The sequence below is a fragment of the Alligator mississippiensis genome, chromosome 2, assembly GCF_030867095.1.
Source record: "Alligator mississippiensis isolate rAllMis1 chromosome 2, rAllMis1, whole genome shotgun sequence".
NCBI lineage: Eukaryota > Metazoa > Chordata > Crocodylia > Alligatoridae > Alligator > Alligator mississippiensis.
In genome coordinates this window covers 225,461,786-225,475,171 of record NC_081825.1, presented here as the reverse complement: position 1 = coordinate 225,475,171, position 13,386 = coordinate 225,461,786, and the positions used below count along the sequence as shown (strand labels likewise).

Here is a 13,386-nt window from a genome sequence, read left to right as displayed (position 1 = left end):
TGTTTTGTAACATTTTAAGGACACCTGAATCATCTGAGTACCAGTCAAAGTATCTGGAGAGAAGTCTTCATGCATTTTGGAGTGAAGGAAGCTTATATCCCACAAGTGCCTCTCCATATCCTTTGTTAGCAGCTATAGAGAAATTTACAGCCTATCTTTGAGTTTCCAGTCCAAGCCTGGTGGAACAAGTGAGGCAGTTATCCGTATGCTGTTTGGCATGGCAGTCCAATTAATTATTAAGGCAACAAGCTGGATTCTGGTGCTGCTTTGAAGCTGGAAATGCAGTTGTTTTGAGTCATCAGAGCTACAATAGTTCTGTGCTGATGGATTGCTGCAGTCAGCTCAGTGCTAAGAGCTACCATATTACTAGAGAGAATGGAAAGAAAATGCAAAACATGTTTCAAAAGTGGAGCCACTGAACCAGGAGATTGCACCTTGTATACTATATATAGCAACTGAAACGTTCATCAGTAACCAGTCGGGCACCTTCTGAGAAAAGCAAATGTGCGTAGGACAGCACCTACCAAGTATACGTGGTTGTATGAATTAGCGTGTGCACATGCAGTAAAATGTGTCTAAGGCATGGGAGTGCAAGTACAGTCTGTCTCAGTGTGTATCCACATCACAGCACAACTAGGATGTGCACAGTGTGCCTCAACCAAATCAAATGTCTGATAGACATGTATGGTGTGACAGAAGTGCAGCCTATGACAGGACATACAATGTAGGACATCATGTTTAACTTGTGGTAGAGCACATGGCAAAACTTATACAGGATGCAACAATGTGTTTATTCTTCAAGAGAGAAGACTCCTGTCTTTGGAACATTTGTTGCAGGTGGCTATTATCATGTGGGTGCTGGGTGTAATTATAGCTCAGATTTAAGGAAACAAATAAAATTATTGAGTTTTTTTTTTCCTCATACTGGGAATTAAATGCTCTCTGAAAAGAAACAAATTGCTCAACTTGAGATTTTTTTTCATATCAAGTGAATGAGGTGAAGAAAAGTTCCTGGTCATCCTTCAGATCCCTGGGACAAAATCCCTGAACCAAGACACATCCTGCGGCTGCTACAGTAAGGCAAATAGCCTTGAATGTCATGGCTTGGGACTTTCATTGCGCAGATACATTTAGCCCACCAATACTGAGGGCTGCACCTCCAAGCTCTAAGCCTTTTCTTTCCAGAGAAAACAGAATAGACTCCCTATACACTGGATCTCAGCTATTTTTGTTTTTATAATAAGCCCTCAGACTAACCTTGGGGTTTGTTCACTGCATGAGGGAATATTCTCCCATGTTTTTAAACACTGAATGTATTATTTAAAACCCTGTCACAGTTTATTACTGATATCACTGGGAGATGTAAAGATAGGATGTTCTAATCAGTGCCCACCACACACCCTGTTTGGGCTCTGTCTTGAGCCCCTCCCTATCCCATTCTTCCAGCCACTCTCATTTTCTTTGCCCTAAATATTTCCAGAGAGAAGCATAAGGAACTACTTGCATGTGCTGTCAACCCAGAAGAGGAGTTTCTCCCAATGCCAGGACATGCTACTTACTGGTAGGAGTGGAGTGGGGGTCTCACAATGGCTGCTGCAACAAGGATGTGAGCTTTGTTACAGTACTATCTCCATACAAACTCCCCCTGCTTGCTCTTCTAAGGGAGTGGGGGAGGCATTGGTTTGCTAATAATAATGATGCATTCATTTTCTTTGCTGCTCTCTTTCCTTAGGGGAGACATGCAGAAATTATAAAGTGATGACATGGGAAATTGTAACTCTACTGTATAGTCTAATAGCACCAGAAATTCAATGTAGGGAGTGAAAGGGGCATAAGAAAAATGGGTAGAGGAAAAGATTAATGAGAGCACGATCAGGGTGAAGGAAGGGGGAAGATGCATACGATGAGACTGCAAGCAGTCTGCGAGTACTGGGTGCAATATGCATCGTAGCTAGGAAGTATTGTGGAAGGTGCGAGACTGATGGGACACCTTTTAGGGGTATGAGGAGAGCAGAGCTGGCTTAAAAGTAGTTGGATTTTATGTTTCTAAAGTTACATGTAGAGGCAGCTGTGTTTAGTTAACACACAACTTCTCCTGCTTATCTGGCATTGCTGTGGAAGCCTTCTTGATCATCCTGTGAGCTGCAGTGAGTTTACTTTTATCACATTAAATTACAAACTATCTTTTGGTTAAGAGAGTCAGTCTGCAGAATGGAGGTGTTGGAGTCCCTGCCTCTTGGCATTTAACCAGCAATTCCTGTCTTGGTCTAGCAACAAGACCCACATCATTCTGTCGCTGAATGTTGCACACTGGAATACAGCAGGGAAAGAATCTGGCAAGAAACATTGTGCTAGGACGCACTGGGCCACCTCACTATGTAAAGGTCTGTTGTTCTTACAGAAGAAGAATCTCATTTTTCTTGCTCATGACTGGATTTGAATTGCAGATGGGTCCTGTATGGCCAGTGCAAGTCTGAACTGGATTGGTATATCACCTGTTATTACTGTAATGTTTGTGAGCTAATTATTTTTACTGCCTGAAGGTTTGGTCCCATTCAAGTTGGATCTGGTTTTATTTTCCCTGATGACCTCTGAGGCATCTTTACCTGCAAAGACCGTGTAGAAAGCACAAAGGGGAGAGCCCTTACTGTTCCAATGTAGGGAAGGGGTGACAATGTTAACCTGGCCATGTTTCCCCAGTAATGGCTGTCATGGTACTATTTTTTTAAACATACAGGACATTCTGTGTTATGCATCACCATGTGCTGCAATTGTCACAAAGGTTGCATCAGTTGGGATAGAAGATAATAACCTGCTATGACTGGTTGAAAGCAGAGAGACAAAAATAGATTAAGACACAAGAAATCTACTCTGATTTCTCAGTTCTTTTTGTTGCAACAGCTATTTAAATTGCCAGAGAGAAATGAGAAATCTGGGTTGGGGGGGCTAAGTTCTAATCAGTGTGAGACTTGTAGTATCTCTCACCTCATGTGGCTACCACATGGGGACTCCTAGTCTGATAAAGATTTAAAGGACTACTTCTATTACATTAGAAAACCCTGGGACGATGTTCTGCTTTACCACAGATTTTCCGTGTGACTTTGGAAAAGTTGCTAACGGCCACCTCCGTAGAGATGTCTATTGACTTAACTCTGATTTGAAATCAATGGGTGCTAGGCACTTAAATAAGAGTTAGATGCCTAACTTTGTGGAGCTGGCCCTCAGCTTCTCTGTACCTCCAATGTCTGTCTCTAAAGTGGTACCCTACTTTTCATAGATTCATAGATTTAGGGTCAGAAGGGACCTTGCAGATCTTCTAGTCCTACCCCCTGTCCTGGGCAGGAGAGAGAACTGGGCTCAAATAATCCCAGCTAGGTAATCATCAAGCCTCCTCTTAAAGACCCCCAGGATAGGAGCCAGCACTGCTTCCCTTGGAAGTTGGTTCCAGATCCTGGCCACCCTGACTGTGAAGTAGTGCCTCCTGATATCTAGTCTAAACCTACTTTCTAACAACTTATCGCCGTTATTCCTTGTTACTCCAGGAGGCACTCGAGGGAACAAGGGCACTCGAAGGCACTCCCATTTCTTGCTGGTCCCCCCAGTAAGTTTATAGACAGCCACTAGGTCCCCTCTCAGCCTTCCCTTGTGGAGGCTGAACAGGGAAAGGTCCCGTAGCCTCCCCGCGTAGGGCCTGCCCTGATGTCCCTGCATCATGCAAGTGACCGTCTCAATCCTTTGGAACCTCTCAATGCTGTCCACATCCCTCCTGAAGTGCAGCACCCGGAACTGGACGCAGTACTCCAACTGCACCCTGACCAGCGTCGCATAGAGGGGGAGGACCACCTCCTTGGCTCTGCTTGTGATGCATCTGCAAATGCATGACAAGGTGCGGTTAGCCTTGCTGACTGCGTCCTCACATTGGCGGCCCATGTTCATCTTGGAATTGATAATGACTCCAAGATCTCTTTCTGTCACTGTGCTTTCGAGAAGAGAGTTCCCCAGCCTGTAGGTATGCTGTTGGTTCTTACTGCCCAAGTACAGTACCCTGTACTTGTCAGTACTGAATCCCATCCTGTTCTCATTTGCTCACCCCTGTAACCTGTCCAAGTCCAGCTGTATCCTGTTCCTCCCTTCTAGCGTGCCCACCTCACCCCAAATCTTGGCGTTGTCCGTGAATTTATACAGGGTGCTTTTCACCCCCTCGTCCAAGTCGAGGCTAATAAAGAAATTGAACAGTGCGGGCCCCCAAGACCGAGCCCTGGGGGACTCCACTGCCCACTTCCCTCCAGGTCGAATATGACCCGTCCACCACCACTCTGAGTGCAGCCCCTCAGCCAATTTGCAATCCATCTACTTCTCAGGGTTGCTATAAGGATAATCACAGGGAAGACTGAGAGGTGCTCAGTACTTCAGTAGCAGGGGCTAGATAAGTACATAACATAATCGCAGTGCTTTAGTCTAACATGTTTTTAACAGGATTACACAGAAGATGATTTCCCCCTTCCTGATAACAGCCTTGTTTGTTCTTAAAACAGGACAGATGTTGATCCATACCCAACTCCCTTCCTTTCTTTGCCCAGCCCACACTCTGAAGCCCGAGCTCTTTCTCAGAGTCCTGTGGCCATAGTTGCCTTCATGTGTACAGCAATTTGCCCCTGAACTTAACAATTCCCAAGCTTGCCCTGTCAGAGCAGGCGCAGCCAAAGCCTGGGAAAGACAGCAGAGAAGGTGGACAAATGAATTACTCTTAGGCCTTACAAAACAAGGCAGCAAGAGAAATGCCACAGTCATTAGTCCCAGTTCGGAGAGCCAAGTGCACGGCATGATTGACGCACCCTTGCATGAGAATCTACCTTGCGCTGCCCCAGCGTTAGAGTTCTGAAATCTCTGCCATCCTCCATCCCTCAGCTCTCCATCTGGGAGTTAGTGACGCCCGGCAGCTTTCTTTTTACAAGGAATGTAGGCAGCTGACTTACAGAAGGATGAGGCCAACCTCTCAGAGAGAACTAAAACCTAGGAGAGAGTTATTAGCATTCTTAAGATGGGTCACGATAAGAAAAAATTGCCACAAGCTGCTCGTTCTGAAATGTCAACACATTTGTGCCACTTTTGCCCGTCTCGACTATTTTTTATCTAGATCTCTAGCTATTGCGAGAGCAACCAGGTACCAGAAGTTTGCTCTTCTTCAACACCTGAAGTAAATCAAAGGAATGTGCCATACTAGAGAATGGGCCTCTCTAGCAATGTGAGAGGAAAGTTCAGACATGATGGCTCGTTCAGCCCTTAGCCCCTCTATGGAGGCGTAACTGGGCAGTTCTGTAACTGGGCTGCCAGCAATGGCAGTCAAGTCACTGGCACAACGGCTGCTATTTGGTTCCCCCCAACCCTCAATCACTGTCCGTGTCTAGTGCCCTGGTCACCTCCTATTGCCCATCCCTCTTGGTTGCTGTGCTGCTGAAAGACTTCTGTCCCTATGCTGTGACTGTCAACAAGAGGGTTTATTTGTGTTCTTGCCCCATAGGAATCAGAGCAAACTGGGCAAACTTATTTCACACAGGCCACAGTCATCTCATGGTAATGACCCTGGGTGACTGCTAAAATAAGCTAGTTCTAAACTGACAATCCATGAGATAAATAATTCATATTCCATTTCCCAGAATCAGATAATTCCCCAGTTTAAAATGATAATGAAGCCAATTTACCTACCAATAATGGCATGTTATTATTATTCCTGAAGGAAATAAAAGGAACAATGTCTGTGCTTGCCTGACAGCTATTTGCTAGCAGAATTCAGTGCTGGCTCTTTGTGCAAGAGAGAAGTGGCTTTACTTTTAGCTACCTCATTTATTCCTTTTCTGTGTTGGGGAAAATCTTACCATCACATTGAGAGTCTTCCTATGAGCTGAGTGAAGATATACAGCATAAAGGGCAAAGGAAAGTAGAAGCAAAAGGCTTATATGGTCTTGGGAGACGCATGGATCTAAAGGATTGGCTAGGAATTGGGACAGCTCCTTGGTTTCAACGTCTGCTTTACATCTACCTGGCTATGTGACCATATTACATATGGCTTACGGAGCTGTGCCTCGGTTTCCATATCTGTAGAAATAAAGGTATTAGTACTTACCTCCCAGATGCAGTTTGAGGATTGATTAGTTACTAATAGCAGTATACATTATAAATGCTCAGTATTATATAAAGAATATGTGGGCGTGTCTACACAAGAAGTTTTCTGCAGAGCTGCCTATATAGCTCTGCAGTGAATTCCTCCATGTTTACACGTGTGCCCCTATTAGGGCGCATGAAACTAGTATACTCCAGAGAAGGCTAGTACTTGTAAGTGAAAGTACTAGCCTGCTCCGGAGTTTTTTCCTGTGTAGCTGCACACGTGTAAATGCTGACTGGCTGGCTGGGGCATGAGTGCTTCAGTGTGGGGGCTGCCTGCCAGCTAGGTCCAGACTGAAGCACCCCCGTGCCCCAGCAAGCCCCTCCGCAACACATTGAGCCTGGGTTGGTGTCGGCTTCAGTGTGCTGTACATGAATAAACCCAGGAGCAATAAGCTCTGGAGTTTATTCATGCACATTAATTGCACATGTAGATGTGCCCGGTAAGAACTTCAGTGCTCACTGAAGTTAGTCATTTAAAGACTATTTAAGACCTTACGTGTGGACACTGAAGTGAGCAATACAGGCGATCTAAAACCAGAGCTTGATGGAATAATAACAGCCCTTTGGCCAGTGTGGATGCGTCAGGTAGCAGAAATGAGTGTCTTGCAGATAAGTGGTGTTTACTGCTCTGCCTCCAGAGATCCTGCCTCAAGCCCATTTCACTTTGTCAATGCACAGATGACACTGTGGAGGTGTTGCTGTGGGGATCTCAGGGCACAACCAGAGACCAGTAATATTTGCAGCCTTCCTAGTAAGAGAGGGCAAGACATGTGCTTTGGGAGATGTATTGGCTTGGTAGGAAGGGTACTTCATTACTGACTTGGTTGAGCAGCTGAGACAAGAGGGCACCAAGGAAATGTAAGAGGATAAAAGGGACAAGTAATTGGCAGTTTCACTAGAGAGATCAAGCCTGAATGGGGACTTTCTCTCCTAGAATTGCTCTTTCCAGGTTATGTTTGAGGGTGTGATGAATGTATTGGTATTTAAGGTGGAAATCTGCCCTGCTGGTGCTTGGCCTGTGTGTCTTTGGTGGACGTAGCTGTAAATCTGATGCTTTTCCTCAGCACAAAATTCAGCCTCAAGCTTGGCCCAGTGTGAAGGCAGATTTGATTTCCCAAAGATTCTTGCATCTAAGCTTCATTCTCTGAATGGATTTGTCCCTTACATTTTAGCGGTTTGCTCCTTCCTGAAACTCTGTAAGCTGTTAGGCTGTGAGGAACAAATGGAGAGGGAATGATAGGTATGGAGGTGGGGTGAGATTGAGCTATCTTTGGTATAGTATTATTGGGTCTCTGCACCAATAAGCTGTAGCTTTCAAACTGAATTGAGTGTGGAAGGAGAGAATAAGAGGAGCCTGGGAAGAAAAGAAACTCTTGTTAAGCAATCATTCTTTTAATCGCATTTAGACACTACCAATGATTAGCTCATGTGGCATAGGACTACCCTGTCCAGGGTTATTGGTCTGTGCAGCGATTTGAATGCTCTGAAATGGGATTAAGGAGAAATGGATGAGAATAAGGTGTTTTTATTTTAAAAGCACAAGCTACAACAACACGTCTTCTGAATGTAGGTCAGATATAATCTAATCTAATGCTTTTTGATTTCTTTGGTAGCTTCTCCCTAAGAATGTTTTACGATCACGAATGAATAACTCTTTCATCTAATTTCTGTAAAGTCGATATTATTCCCATGTCCAAATGTGGAACCTGAGGCACAAAACTAGATCCTGGTCCAGGCCAGAGTGGTGTTCATCAGGGAAGGTATGTGCAAAAAAAAAGTGGCCTTAGTCTTTTGTGTTCCATCTTGCTAGCCATGTGTTGTCCTGGCTTTTGGCCAATCCCCTGGCACAGATTAGGACAGCCTAGTAATAATAAAGTGGGCAAACATCCATTAGGGATTGTACTGAGATGCATATACTCACATCCCAGAAGCAACTGATGGGACAACAGATGGTAGTGAATTTTGGCCTCGGGTCAGTGTGAAACTGCTTCCTTGAGACATAAAAGACTTCATATATCATTCTCAGTCCCCTGGGCCTTCCTATTTTACCTCTGCCCCCATTCTCTGCCTGGCTTGTTACACACACAGGAGACACCGCAGTGATGCATATCCTCCAGAATTTAAATATCTGTTTAAAAACAAATCCTTCCTCTGAAGTCTCTCACCAGGAAGAGGAATGTTATAGGAGGCAGAGCCAGCATTATATTCCTGCGATATCTCGCTAGGGGTGAGCTGATGTAGGGATATGCCTGGGATAGTGCATTAAGTGGGTTTCCTTAGACATGTATCCTTAACCCTGGTAAAGCTGAGCCTCAAAGCTGTGGTGTTCATGACTTCTATATGTTTGGAGGCTGGGGAATGCTGCCACTGAGACAGTTCCTTCCTTTTGGCAGGATTTAGCAAGTCTCACACTTCTTTCATCCCTGTCACAGCACACATTGGAAGGGACAGATAATCTGTCCCTGCAGTTAAGTATATACCCAAATGTCTTGGCTGAGGGGAGTTATAATCCTTCTGAAAGGCTGAGCATTTGTTATCCTAGGGCACTATAGAGGAATCTCTTCCTTCTCTGCTGTGCTCAGCCATATCCGAAGGGCAGCGGGGCCACGAGCGGAAACCATCACTCTGGATTCCATTTGCTTTGGGGACCTAGAATCAGGCACTTAACATTAATTTAATAGCTGTTAATTGGGGAATCAGTGCCAATGGTTCTGGCAGCCAGCCCATCTACAATAAAACATCGCCTCATCCTTTGCTGTGGGAGGCAGCCTGGTCTGCTTACAGAACACAAATCCTTTAACAAAAGATTTCAGGGGGAGGATGGATAAATATTCAAGGATTCAGCCCCTGTAACATGAAAGTCATCAGGCAGAGTCAACCCTCTCAGTTTGTTCTTCACTAGCCATCCATAGTCCTGAATTTTGACTTTCTCATTCTGTCTCTTCTCTGCCTCATTTTAGTCAGTGACAGATTAACCCTGCATTTTCATGGGATTAATTTTGGGCAGAAGAAGCCTCATATAGGTCCAATGTTTATTTGGCCTGATCCAAATGCCATTGATCAGAAAAGATGGGTAGAGATAGGCATGAGAACAGGCCTTCTTGTGGAATCTCAATTTGAGATCAACTGACTTTCATGTTACAGGGACTGAAGCCATGATGGAAATCCCGTGGGGACAACCTGCCTCGGTATTTGCGCTTCAGAGTCTAGGCAGGAAGCAGAGAAGCTACAGAAATTGTGTATGTTTGAAGGAACAATATAAATATTTGCCCAGAGGTCTTGAGCCTCAGTTTTTGATTTGAAAGGGCTAGCTTAGAGTCAGATTTGGGAGGCACTGGTTCAATTTTCAGGGCACAGATCTATTTCAGATTTTGTGTAGAATTTGGGGGCTGATATAGGGGCAAAATTTGAATTAGTTGATTCTTCTGAACTGCTTGCCTGCCTCATGCTTTGGTGTGGAAAAGGGGATGTATTTTACAGAAAAATGCGATACAAAGCAATGTGTCTGGAAGCCAATAAATGGCATAGCTGCTTAGGTGGAAAGCATTCTGTCAATACTGTGTTGAGAGCAATGTAATTAACTTTTAGTAGACAGCGGTCAGCCACAGCCTTTGTCTTAACAAGACATATAGATCTGTGTGATAGAAAGAACAATGTCGGCACTCTTGGAAAATTCTCAGAACAAGAGTATTTGCTCTTATTCTCTTATTCACAAAAATAAACTGCTAGAGAACCAAGTCCATCTGAGACAGGGAAACACTACATGTAAGAAATCCCCTCTTCGTCTGGCACCAGAAGATCTTCTATCGGCTAATTCAGACAATCTAAAATACTCCCCAAAAGTCCTTTCTCCTTTTGATAGAAATACAGATTCTTTTCCCTTGGGACAGCTATAGACAAATCCGGAGTGGGAAGGGATTAACCAGATGAGACTCTTGTGGCTGCCCAGACTTGATTCAAGCTGTCTCTCTGATGTATTCGGTTTACAGATCTGAGTCACCATAATAGCTTAAAAAAAAATGTTTTGTTTTCCGACCAAGCCCAGAGGGAATGAAGGCAAATCAGGCCACAGCCCCATCTGAATGGAGAAAGCTCCAAGCACTGTTTGAACTGGAGTTTACTTCCAATGGCCTCATAGGATTCCTCACACGTGGTGCTCTGGTCCCCTCGCACCAGGCCCAGTATGGCACAGATGCCAGCTAGCATCTCCCCTTTTTCCCCAGTCAATACTCGTTTCTTCCTCCCAGTATTTTCTGTTACTTTCCTCTGTGGGCTTCTGTTGTCTCCTGCTCCACTGTTCCCTGAAGACAACATACTTCTCAAGACTGGATAGGCCTTTGGTGGCTTTACGAGTCTGGGAAGCATATGCTCCTGTGGGACTCAGTTCAGGTGAGGAAAGAGAAGAGTGGATGGGTGAACTGTAGATCTGCATGCATCAGCTGTTTCCAGGTGTAGGCTCTACAAGACCAGGATGGGATGGTGAATGGGTGTCACATGGAAGTTGCCACTTAGAAGCTTAGTATGAGGAGGCGGCGGTGGCAGTCCCTTGGAGTTGAGGATGACATCCATCAGGCTTAATGGGTCCTCAGGTGACCGAGGAGCCTGATTCTGGATGCACACATTCTTTGGCAATGGGGGCATGTTGTTGCACGGGGGAGTGGGATTTGTAGCCCCAGGCTGGTCTCCTTCTCCTTCCTCTGCCGCCGCTGTTCTGCCTCAGTATCGAGTCATTGGACCTCAAAGTGGTGCGCGCATTGGTGGACTGGGCGGCGTCACAACAAACCTGCTGAATGACTGGTAAATGACAGTCATTGACCAACGGTGAGTGACTGTCACATGGAAGTTGCCACTTGGAAGCTTAGTGTGAGAAGGCACTTGCAGCGTTGCTGGCAGTACTATGTAATGTAGACCAGGCCTCAGCTCCTGATCTGAAGCAGCCCTTGCTATTCAAGTGCTGAGCCACCGTACCTGACAAATCTGTCAAAGCAACCCTATTCTGACTTGCAGTTGCATTTGCATTATCCCATTACAGACAAAGAAATGTCACAAAGGTGAGAATTGAACCTTGTTCTATTTAGTCAACAAGTGAAATCCAAGGGGGGCTGGCACGTGTCCAGAACTGCCCGCTTATCTCCACATTACTCACTGTCCCACTTCTCAGCGGTCACGCACCCCCACACAATTATGCTCAGACACACTGGCCTTCTATATTCAGACAGAGGATTTTGAAAGAGAATTTATTTGACAATATGGTTTTTCATTAGAAACTGCCTATCTGTTGACATTTTTCCGCAGGAACCTACCCATTCTGAGAGTAACGTTCCCTTGGTTTTGACTACAAAAAGAGAGACCTACTCCATATTAGCCACCTGATCCGACACTTACCTGATACGTAGTAGAACCTGGCTCCAGTCCATGTGCTGCATGATTCAGGTGAAGGCTTGGGCCATCCTACAGTTTAGGGTGAATCTCTTTGGTTTTTTTTGTTTTTGTTTTTTTTTAATGGAAAGGTCTCAGTTTCAATCCAACAGGGGTGTGAAGGAAATTAATCTCAGGGTTTTGTGGGACTGGAAAAACCAGTTCCTATTCAATTTTGCTTTTTAAACAGTGTCTCACTGGGCTATTCTTAGGCATCACAGAGCAGCCATACAAACAGAGGACTATCAGACATCATGCTGATCTTTTAGAGAAGCTTGTGCCAGAGGGAACCTTGCAAATATGGTCTACTTCAGCCTGATGGGAAGTGGGCAGATTGGACAGCCTTGAAGTAGCAGACAGTATCCCTTTAAAAGCACTTAAGCTAGGCCAACAGAATGTTTTAGATTGGCAGGACTCTCCTCCTTCTGTCATCTGGAGGGAAGACAGGCTCCCAGCTGATAACAAAGCTCTCCCACCCACTATAATTAGGAAGATAAAAGCACATAGAACAGAGGTTTAATTGGAGCAGCCGTGAAAAGAATGCTTATGCTGAAGGTTTCTTAGATAGATTTCCAGCCACTTCTCTGAGTCTGAAGAAACTCAAAATGTATAATTTATGCTCCATAGACAGATTTTTCTCTGGGTCTTTTGATGTGGTGGGAGAGGAACGGATCCCTAGGGATAAGGTGGCTGCCACTCTTCTGAGTGGATCTCCCTCCTGGGCAGCTTTAAAAGACTTGGGGTTCTCTTCTTGTGTGGACACATGACCATTTTTTATAAGAACTCCCCTAGTGGTTGATCTTTCGATACTTATTGCTCTCCTTGCTCACAGGCTGAGCAGAGATGAATGGTAGCTGCTACTGCTGTGGCTGGTGCTATGGCACTGAGGGCTCAGGCTGCTGCAATAACCCCATGGCATGGGCTCCCCAGAGGCTGCCAGTCTGGTGCCCCCTCTAAATCAGGGCTGGTGCCTCACTCGCCCAACCCAATCTTGAGAGGGTTCAGAGGAGGGCCACTCGGATGGTCAGAGGCCTGCAGGCAAGGTCCTACGAGGAGAGACTGAGGGACCTGGATCTCTTCAGCCTTTGCAAGGGAAGGCTGAGAGGTGATCTTGTGGCTGCCTATAAGTTAATCAGGGGAGGGCAGCAGGGAATCGGAGATGCTGTATATACTAGGGCACCTGGAGTAACTAGGAACAACGGCCACAAATTGATGGAGAGCAGATTTAGGCTGGACATTAGAAAGAACTTCTTTTCGGTAAGGGTTGCCAGAATCTGGAATGGGCTTCCAAGGGAGGTGGTGCTCTCTCCTGCCTTGGGGGTCTTCAAGGGGAGACTGGACGAGCATCTAGCTGGGGTCATCTGATCCCAGCACTCTTTCCTGGCCAGAGCAGGGTGTCGGACTTGATGACCTACTGAGGTCCCTTCCAACCCTAACATCTATGAACCCCTAGACATGCTACTTGCCTGCCCTGTAATGAGAAGAGTAATGGCCTGATGTTCACAGAGGGGCCCAACTACTTTGGAACTCACTGGCTCCTATACATGTGCAGGGAGCCTGCTCCAACATGCTGTACTTCCAGGAGGTTGGAGCAGATTCGATTAATCAAGGCTGCTGGAGCATGGTAATTACTGCAGATTCCAGCATCACGTGTATCAGTGTCCCTACACTGAAAAATGGTAGGACTCTTTAAACTAAAGCTCGTTCAAGCTTTAGTTCAAAGCGCCCCACCGCCATTTCTCAGTGCAGGAACGCTGACACACGTGACACTCCGGGTGCTTCTAATTAGCACGGCTCTTGGAG

At 45.5% G+C, this 13,386-nt stretch overlaps 1 protein-coding gene across 4 annotated transcripts in view; it reads left to right on the top strand.

The window, feature by feature from the left end:
• TP53I11 (tumor protein p53 inducible protein 11) overlaps window positions 1-13,386 on the top strand; it is a 55,630-nt gene that overhangs the window by 17,493 nt on the left and 24,751 nt on the right. The window contains exon 2 of one of the 4 annotated variants that reach the window (XM_014602313.3): window positions 11,461-11,598. The exons of 2 other annotated variants lie outside the window; for them this stretch is intronic. The gene's annotated coding sequence lies outside the window, so the exon portion shown is untranslated. Of the gene's footprint in view, window positions 1-11,460; window positions 11,629-13,386 lie in introns of all 4 variants that reach the window. One more of the 4 variants, XM_014602314.3, reaches the window with a different exon arrangement.